The 8,267-nt window shown below is 43.9% G+C and overlaps 1 long non-coding RNA gene across 1 annotated transcript; it reads left to right on the top strand.

Moving 5' to 3' along the window:
- Nucleotides 1-289: 289 nt before the first annotated feature.
- On the top strand, nt 290-4,383 carry LOC120986842. Its single transcript, XR_005775808.1, has 3 exons — nt 290-300; nt 3,111-3,114; nt 4,000-4,383. It is a non-coding gene; the product is annotated as an uncharacterized LOC120986842 (long non-coding RNA).
- The last annotated feature ends 3,884 nt before the right edge of the window (nt 4,384-8,267 follow it).

Below are 8,267 nucleotides of genomic sequence, written 5' to 3'. Positions count from 1 at the left end.
TTTGTTTCAAAATTGAAATCATTGTGTAAAACTTACATAAATAAAAAATTGTATACATATTAGGTATCGCCGCGTCCGGGGCAACCTGCTCTATAAAAATACCACATGATCTAAGTCTAACCTGTCAGATGAATGTTGTAAATAACAACAAAATAAACGGAGCCAAAACAGCTATTTCTTGTTACCTTGCCTCACAAATAGTGTAATATAGAGCAACCAAAAATCATATGTACCCTAAACTAGTACCAACAAAACTGCCACCCTATCCCGTAGTTTCTAAAATGGGGTCACTTTTTTGGAGTTTCTACTCTAGGGGTGCGTCAGGGGGTCTTCAAATGGGACATTTTGTCAAAAAACCAGTCCAGCAAAATCTGCCTTCCAAAAACCGTATGGTATTCCTTTCCTTCTGCACCCTGCCATGTGTAGTTTCTAGAATGGGGTCTTTCACAAAGTCAAAGCCTCACAAAGTGACTTCAGACCTGAACTGGTCCCTAAAAAGTTGGTTTTTTAAAATTTCTGAGAAATTTCAAGATTTGCTTCTAAACTTCTAATCCTTGTAACGTCCCCCAAAAATAATGAAGTATACATATGAGGAATGTAAAGTAATAACTATTTTTGTAGGTATTACTATGTATTATAGAAGTAGAGAAATTGAAACTTGGAAATTTGCAATTTTTTGCAAATTTTGGGCAAATTTGGTATTTTTTTTATAAATAAAAATGTTTTTTTTTTCTCCATTTTACCAGTGTCATGAAGTACAAAATGTGACGAAAAAACAATATCAGAACGGCCTGGATAAGTCAAAGAGTTTTATAGTTATCACCACTTAAAGTGACACTGGTCAGATTTGCAAAAAATGGCCTGGTCCTTAAGGAGTTAAAAATAACATAAAAAAATTATTTAAAAATATTTTGAACATAAAAATGTGATTTACACAATAGGTGATTTTCTGATAACACATTCCCGTTAGTGCATGTACTTTTAGTTATTATATGTTGTATTGTGTTAGATATAGCGGCCATTGGTTTATGAAAAGGGATGATATATTTATGGTATTGGTATACAATGTTATTATAATTTTGCGATTGTTGAATTCATACCTCTCAGGGCCCATACAATTATTGGTTTATTACCAAAGGGGTGGGGTAGGGAAGTGTTTGGTGCTTACAGCATGCTTTTCATTGTTTTTAACCCTTATTGTCTGATTAATTAAATCACTTTTGATAATTTGGAGTCCATTTCTTTATGGCCTATACGCATTGGGGGAGAAATATCAAAACTGGTGTAAAGGAAAACTGGCTTAGTTGCCCATAGGAACCAATCAGATTCCACCTTTAGTTCTTTAGAGCTCCTTTGGGAAATGAAAAGTGGAATCTGATTGGTTGCTATGGGCTACTAAGGTTGTCTTCCTTTATTCCATGTTTTATAAATCTCCCCCTTTGTCTGTTGTAGTCTTGTAATAAGAGTAAAATAATCACAGCCCCCCCCCACCATGTTATACTTTGTTTAACTCTTGCAAACAATGCATAAAACAACTGTTGGTTATGATGATATCACAAGACATATGACATCATAGACATTGCATGATGTCACAATTGGTGCAGAATGTCCAAAGTTCTAAACCAGAACCATTTTGTGTCACATGAGCTTGACAGGTTGAAGCGGACATGTTCAGGTATGTAGCTCTTCACTCCATGCTGAGACCTTCATACATCGTGTAGTTAGAGGCTGTGTTGTGAAATACCACACAATTAACAGGGGTGTAAGTAGGGGGCTGCAACTGGGGCATGTGTAGTGGGTGCTGAGTGCCAGGTGATGCGCCAACATGCCACTTTTCCTTGGCCAGGCTGTTAAGAAACTGGGCTAGGTCAGAAAATTCCACCCTCTGGTAAAAGTAAGTCTTCGGCTCTACCATTTTTCCCCCCCATCCCCTAGAAATCTCGACAACAAACCCTGTGGGACATATTTCTTGCTGTGACTGTCAGGACAAATCTTTAAAGGGCTTCTGTCAGCCCACTAAACCGTTTTTTTTTTTTTGCTTAATAATAACCCCTACACTGCGATTTATCCATACATAAGTAAAATAATAATTTTGGTTCAGTAGAATTTGCTAAAACCCTATTTTTATAATATGTAAATTACCTTGCTACCAGCAAGTAGGGCGGCTACTTGCTGGTAGCAGCCGCATCCTCCGATGGTAATGACGCCCCCTCTGCTTGTTGATTGACAGGGCCAGCGGACGGGATCTTTCTCCGCTGGCCCTGCCTGTTTTCATTCAATATCTGGCGCCTGCGCCGCGGCCGTACCTATCTTCAATCGGCGCAGGCGCACTGAGAGGCGGCCACTCACTCGGCCGCTTCATCCTCAATGCGCCTGCGCCGGGTGTAGATGTGACGTCATCGGCGCAGGCGCATTGAGGATGAAGCGGCCGAGTGAGTGGCCGCCTCTCAGTGCGCCTGCGCCGATTGAAGATAGGTACGGCCGCGGCGCAGGCGCCAGATATTGAATGAAAACAGGCAGGGCCAGCAGAGAAAGATCCCGTCCGCTGGCCCTGTCAATCAACAAGCAGAGGGGGCGTCATTACCATCGGAGGATGCGGCTGCTACCAGCAAGTAGCCGCCCTACTTGCTGGTAGCAAGGTAATTTACATATTATAAAAATAGGGTTTTAGCAAATTCTACTGAACCAAAATTATTATTTTACTTATGTATGGATAAATCGCAGTGTAGGGGTTATTATTAAGCAAAAAAAAAAAAAAAACGGTTTAGTGGGCTGACAGAAGCCCTTTAAAGGGAAGACATTTCTAAGAAATGTTCACAGACCTTATTTTATGGAAAATGTGCACATCTGGGCATTATGCTTTGTCCCTCCTAAAGGCATCTGGACAACCCCTATATGAGAACTCCCTGGCAACCACTGGGGGGGACCCTGTTGTCTCCCCAGTACACAGGTGGTATGTTAATGGACCATTTTCAAACGTATGGTCATCTGGAGCATGAGCTGCTCTTTGAAGTGTGTCGATACTCTGGCTGAGTGGGGTCCCAGACTGTAATGTGGTTTTATATAGGTGCAGTCCTAGGAAGATTTCCCTGGAATTGTTCCTTCTACAGATCTGTGACGTTGATCATGTTCATGCGGGTTTAATGATGCAGATCTCCGTTGTATCATTATCATTCTGGAAATCTATATTATGGGGACTTGTTTGTGGTCTTTTTTAGAGTCTTAGGGGGTCATAAACGTTAGATTAATGTCATCTGAGCTGAACCTGCTGACTTTGGTGGGATAGGCTGATTTTTTTATGTGTATGGGGTGCCACAACCCTCTCCTTATGACAAATGTTGAGGAAGAGAAGGCTTGGGTAGGTTGGAAATTAACATGACCAAATTTTTATGCCTATGGGGGTGTCAGGGGGAATAGCTGTTGGCTGAAATATTGTCTGATTGTCAGCTATGATGATGTCAGAAGACACATGACATCATAGACACCACATAACATGCAAGTTCTAAACCAGAATCATCTTGGTTCATTTCAGCTTGAAGAGGACACATCCACATCCAGTGTGAAGCATTTGAAGAGAACAAGCCCAGAGAACTAGCTCTTCACTCAGGTCTGTAAGATTGTAAGCTCTGTGGAACAGGGCATGTACTGTATATTAGATTGTAAGCTCTGAGGAGCAGGATGTCTATTGTTCTATTAGACTGTAAGATCCGAGGAGCAGGACATGTGTTGTATATTAGATTGTAAGCTCTTAGGAGCAGACCTTGTATTGCATATTAGATTGTAAGCTCTTAGGATCAGGGCATTAACTGTATATTAGATTGTAAGCTCTGAGGAGCAGGACATGTACTGTATAAAAGATTGTAAGCTCTGAGGAGCAGGATGTCTATTGTTGTATTAGACTGTAAAGTCCGAGGAGCAGGACATGTGTTGTATATTAGATTGTAAGCTCTTAGGAGCAGACCTTCTATTGCATATTAGATGGTAAGCTCTTAGGATCAGGGCATGTACTGTATATTAGATTGTAAGCTCTGAGGAGCAGGTTGTCTCTTTCTTTCCAGGGTCAGCTCTCCGGAGCTTTATATTACATACATATATACAGCAATATGCAGCAGGACAGATGTAATCCAGGGAATTATCCGATCGCCACATCTGGGGTCAGGAAGGAATTTTTTTTCCCCCTGAGGTAGAAATCTCCGGGGGGTTTGTTCGCCTTCCTCTGGATCTCTGGATCCGGTGGCTCTCATCTCAGGACAGTGGTGGACTGGTCTGAATGACTGCAGCAAGTTCTGTGGTCTCCACCGGTCCTGACCTGAGAGTCACTGTGATCCCTGTTTATTTTATTAAAGGGCCAGTAATATTTTATTACAATGTTGCTTATTGCTATTCCAATAAAAATAAAAATAAATAAAAAGATATATTGTGGTGTTTGTTTGTTTGTTTTTTATCTGGATTTGTCCTTACACAATGACCACGATGAGGCTGATTCTTGCCGCTCAGTGTTTTAGTACTAGTCATAGCTGCTAATCCAGCAAATAATAAAGTACATCATCTCCCAAACACATGGTGGCAGCTGCTGCAGGACCTGGAACTACATGGGAATTCATTACAATAAAGTACATTATCTTCTAAACACATGGCGGCAGCTGCAGGACCATGAAGTATAGGGGACTCCATTATAATAAAGTGTATCTTCTCCTAAACACATGGCGACAGCAGTTGAAGGACCAGGATCTTTGGAGGACTTCATTATAATAAAGCGTATTATCTCCTAAACACATGGCAGCAGCTGCTGCAGGACCAGGAACTATAGGGGACTCCATTATAATAAAGTGGCACAGCACCTGCACTGTCTGTAATAGGCGCTCACAGGTTTTGGTATATCTGCCGTCATAAGCACTGCACACACTGTTCTCAGCCAGGCTAGGCCCTTTCACGTGACACACAATATTGCACAAAGCACTGCTTACAGGCTGTAGGCTGGTCTTTATTATATATATGTTGTTTATTAAGATACAATTCAATTACAATAAATATGACACAAAGGCACAAGGTAAAGGAGGGTGGGATGCCCCGTGTAGCGGGACCATAAGCAACCACCCTCACATATACCCGACTAACAGGGAAAAAGGGTCCCAAACACTGGGTATAGAACCGCATAAAGATGGGAGAGCTGTAAGTTCGCCCAAAGTGACCTATAGACATATGTATGCTGTCAATATGGTCACACATAGCAAACTTGCCCAGCTTGGATAACATGAATGGCCATCAGGAAAATACAGATGACTAAGTGGTATCACAAGTGGGGGCGAAGAAAGTATGCAGTAACAGTATATTTTAGTGTTACTACTTACACAAAGCATACTTTCTTCGCCCCCACTTGTGATACCACTTAGTCATCTGTATTTTCCTGATGGCCATTCATGTTACCCAAGCTGGGCAAGTTTGCTATGTGTGACCATATTGACAGCATACATATGTCTATAGGTCACTTTGGGCGAACTTACAGCTCTCCCATCTTTATGCGGTTCTATACCCAGTGTTTGGGACCCCTTTTCCCTGTTAGTCGGGTATATGTGAGGGTGGTTGCTTATGGTCCCGCTACACGGGGCATCCCGCCCTCCTTTACCTTGTGCCTTTGTGTCATATTTATTGTAATTGAATTGTGTCTCAATAAACTACATATATATTTTATATGTGTGTTCTCTTATTCTCTATGGGGTTATTGTTTTTTTTCGTTGGTTGGCTCAGTATATTATACTAGACCCCAGTGTATTTCATACACTCAATTTGAGTTTTTGTCTTATAGGTTGGTCTAACGGTATCTATTATAGGCCTATCTCTTATACAGGCCTTAGCTTCTTGCAGGATGCAAGGACTAGGTAGATTCTCTCTACCCCTTAGGCCCCTTTCACACGGGCGAGAATTCCATGCGGGTCCAATGCGTGAGGTCAACGCATTGCACCCGTACTCAATCCAGACCCATTCACTCCAATGGGGCTGTGCACATGAGCGGTGATTTTTACGCATCATTTGTGCCTTTTATTGTGCGTTTTTCACGCAATGCAGGCCCCATAGAAGTGAATGGGGCTGCGTGAAAATAGCAAGCATCCGCAAGCAAGTGCTAGGTGACGATCGGGACTTGATCTTTATTATTTTCCCTTATAACATAGGGAAAATGATAGCATTCTTAACCACCTCCGGACCGCCTAACGCAGGATTGCGTTCCGGAGGTGGCAGCGCTGCGCAGAGTCACGCATATACGCGTCATCTCGCGAGACGCGAGATTTCGCTCAAAGCCGGCCCGCGCATGCGCATCGCGGGCCGGCAAAATTAAAAGAAGTATTTCGTCACCAGCCTGCCAGCAACGATCATTGGCTGGCAGGCTGGCGATTTTCAAAAAATCCAATCCAAAGTCATATAACAGATCATATTAGTAAATATGATCTGTTATATGGCTTGTCTGCTCCTGTGCTGGTCCTTTTCGTCGGTTGGATCCAGCACAGGAGCAGACTGAACTGTGAGTACACCAACACTACACCTTAGCCCCAGATCACCCACCTGCACCCCAATTAACCCTTTGATCACCCCTTTGATCGCCCCTGTCAATCACTAGTGAAAGGAAAAAAAGTGATCAGTGTAAACTGTCACTTTTTTTTTTTCACTGGTATTGGCTGTTAGGTTTTAGGGATAGTTTAGGCCCCTTGGTTAGGTAGTTAGCGTCAGTTAGCGCCCAGCCCACCGCACCGCAGTCACTTTTATTCGCTGTTTAGCGTATCGCTAATCAGCATTTGTACTTTTATAGTATCTGTAAGTGATCAAAACTGATCACGGTCAGATCTATAATAGTATTAGTGTCACCTTAGCTCGCCCTCCACCCAAAACGCAGTGTTTGCCCGATCAGGCCTGATCGGTCGCCCACACGTGCGTTCACCCACGCCCGCCCCACCGCAGTGACAAAAAATATATATTTTTTGATCACTGCACATTCATTTTACACGCACTGCGGCGATAAAAAAATCAGTTTTGATATTTTTTATCAACCGCAGCAGCCTCCGGTACTTCGCTAGCCTCCCCTTTGTAATACAGGTCTGCTTTTTTTCTTGGGTAGTCTCAGGGAATACCCCTAAATTTAGTAGTCCAAAATGTCAAACAGGGGGTATTCTTCTGAAGAGGCCTACAGGATTCTGACCCAGTCGGATGAGGAGTGGGAACCCTCATCTGACGAATCTAGCGGGTCAGAATATGAACCTGTGGAAAGCAGTGGCTCTCTGACCCAAAGTTCGGACGAGGAGGTGGAGGTCCCTGGCAGCACCAGGCGTACCCGGCCCCATGTCGCTAGACCACAGGTTACGCAGGATCCGCTTCAAGAGCAGCAGAGTGGGGCTGTCGCTGCCGGATCACGTGGTGAGGCATACACCAGCAGCGCAGCCCTTCCTGGACCTAGTACAACATGGTGAAGTAGCGAGCACCAGAAGCGCAGTTGAAGCTGGTACGGTGGCACGTGCAATAGTTACCCCGTCGCAGCCACCGCAAAGACGGGCCCGTAGAGCCCCTAGAGTCCCTGAGGTGCTGGCAAATCCTGATTGGCAGTCACCAACTTCAGCCGCACCAGTAGTTCCCCCTTTCACCGCCCAGTCTGGAGTTCGGGTTGAGACGGCTCAAATCGGTTCGGCCCTGGGATTTTTTGAGCTGTTCTTGACTGCGGAGCTCTTGGACTTAGTCGTGGCAGAGACCAACCAGTATGCCACACAATTTATAACCGCTAACCCGGGAAGCTATTATGCCCAGCCTTTCCGGTGGAAACCAGTCCAAGTTTCCGAACTTAAAATTTTTTTGGGCCTTCTCCTCAACATGGGCCTGACAAAAAAGCATGAATTGCGGTCATATTGGTCAACGCACCCAATTCATCACATGCCCATGTTCTCTGCTGCTATGTCCAGGACACGATTTGAGACCATCCTACGTTTTCTGCATTTTAGCGACAATACCACCTCCCGTCCCAGAGGCCACCCTGCTTTTGACCGGCTCCACAAAATTCGGCCCCTCATAGACCATTTCAACCTGAAATTTGCAGATTTGTATACCCCTGAGCAAAACATCTGCGTAGACGAGTCCCTAATACATTTTACCGGGCGCCTTGGCTTCAAACAATACATCCCAAGCAAGCGTGCCCGGTATGGGGTCAAATTGTATAAGCTCTGTGAAAGGGCCACAGGCTATACCCACAAATTTCGGATCTATGAGGGAAAAGATCAGACCCTGGAGCC

The sequence above is a fragment of the Bufo bufo genome, chromosome 1, assembly GCF_905171765.1.
Source record: "Bufo bufo chromosome 1, aBufBuf1.1, whole genome shotgun sequence".
Classification (NCBI taxonomy): domain Eukaryota; kingdom Metazoa; phylum Chordata; class Amphibia; order Anura; family Bufonidae; genus Bufo; species Bufo bufo.
The sequence above is the reverse complement of the archived record's forward strand: the minus strand, read 5'-3'. Positions and strand labels throughout refer to the sequence as shown.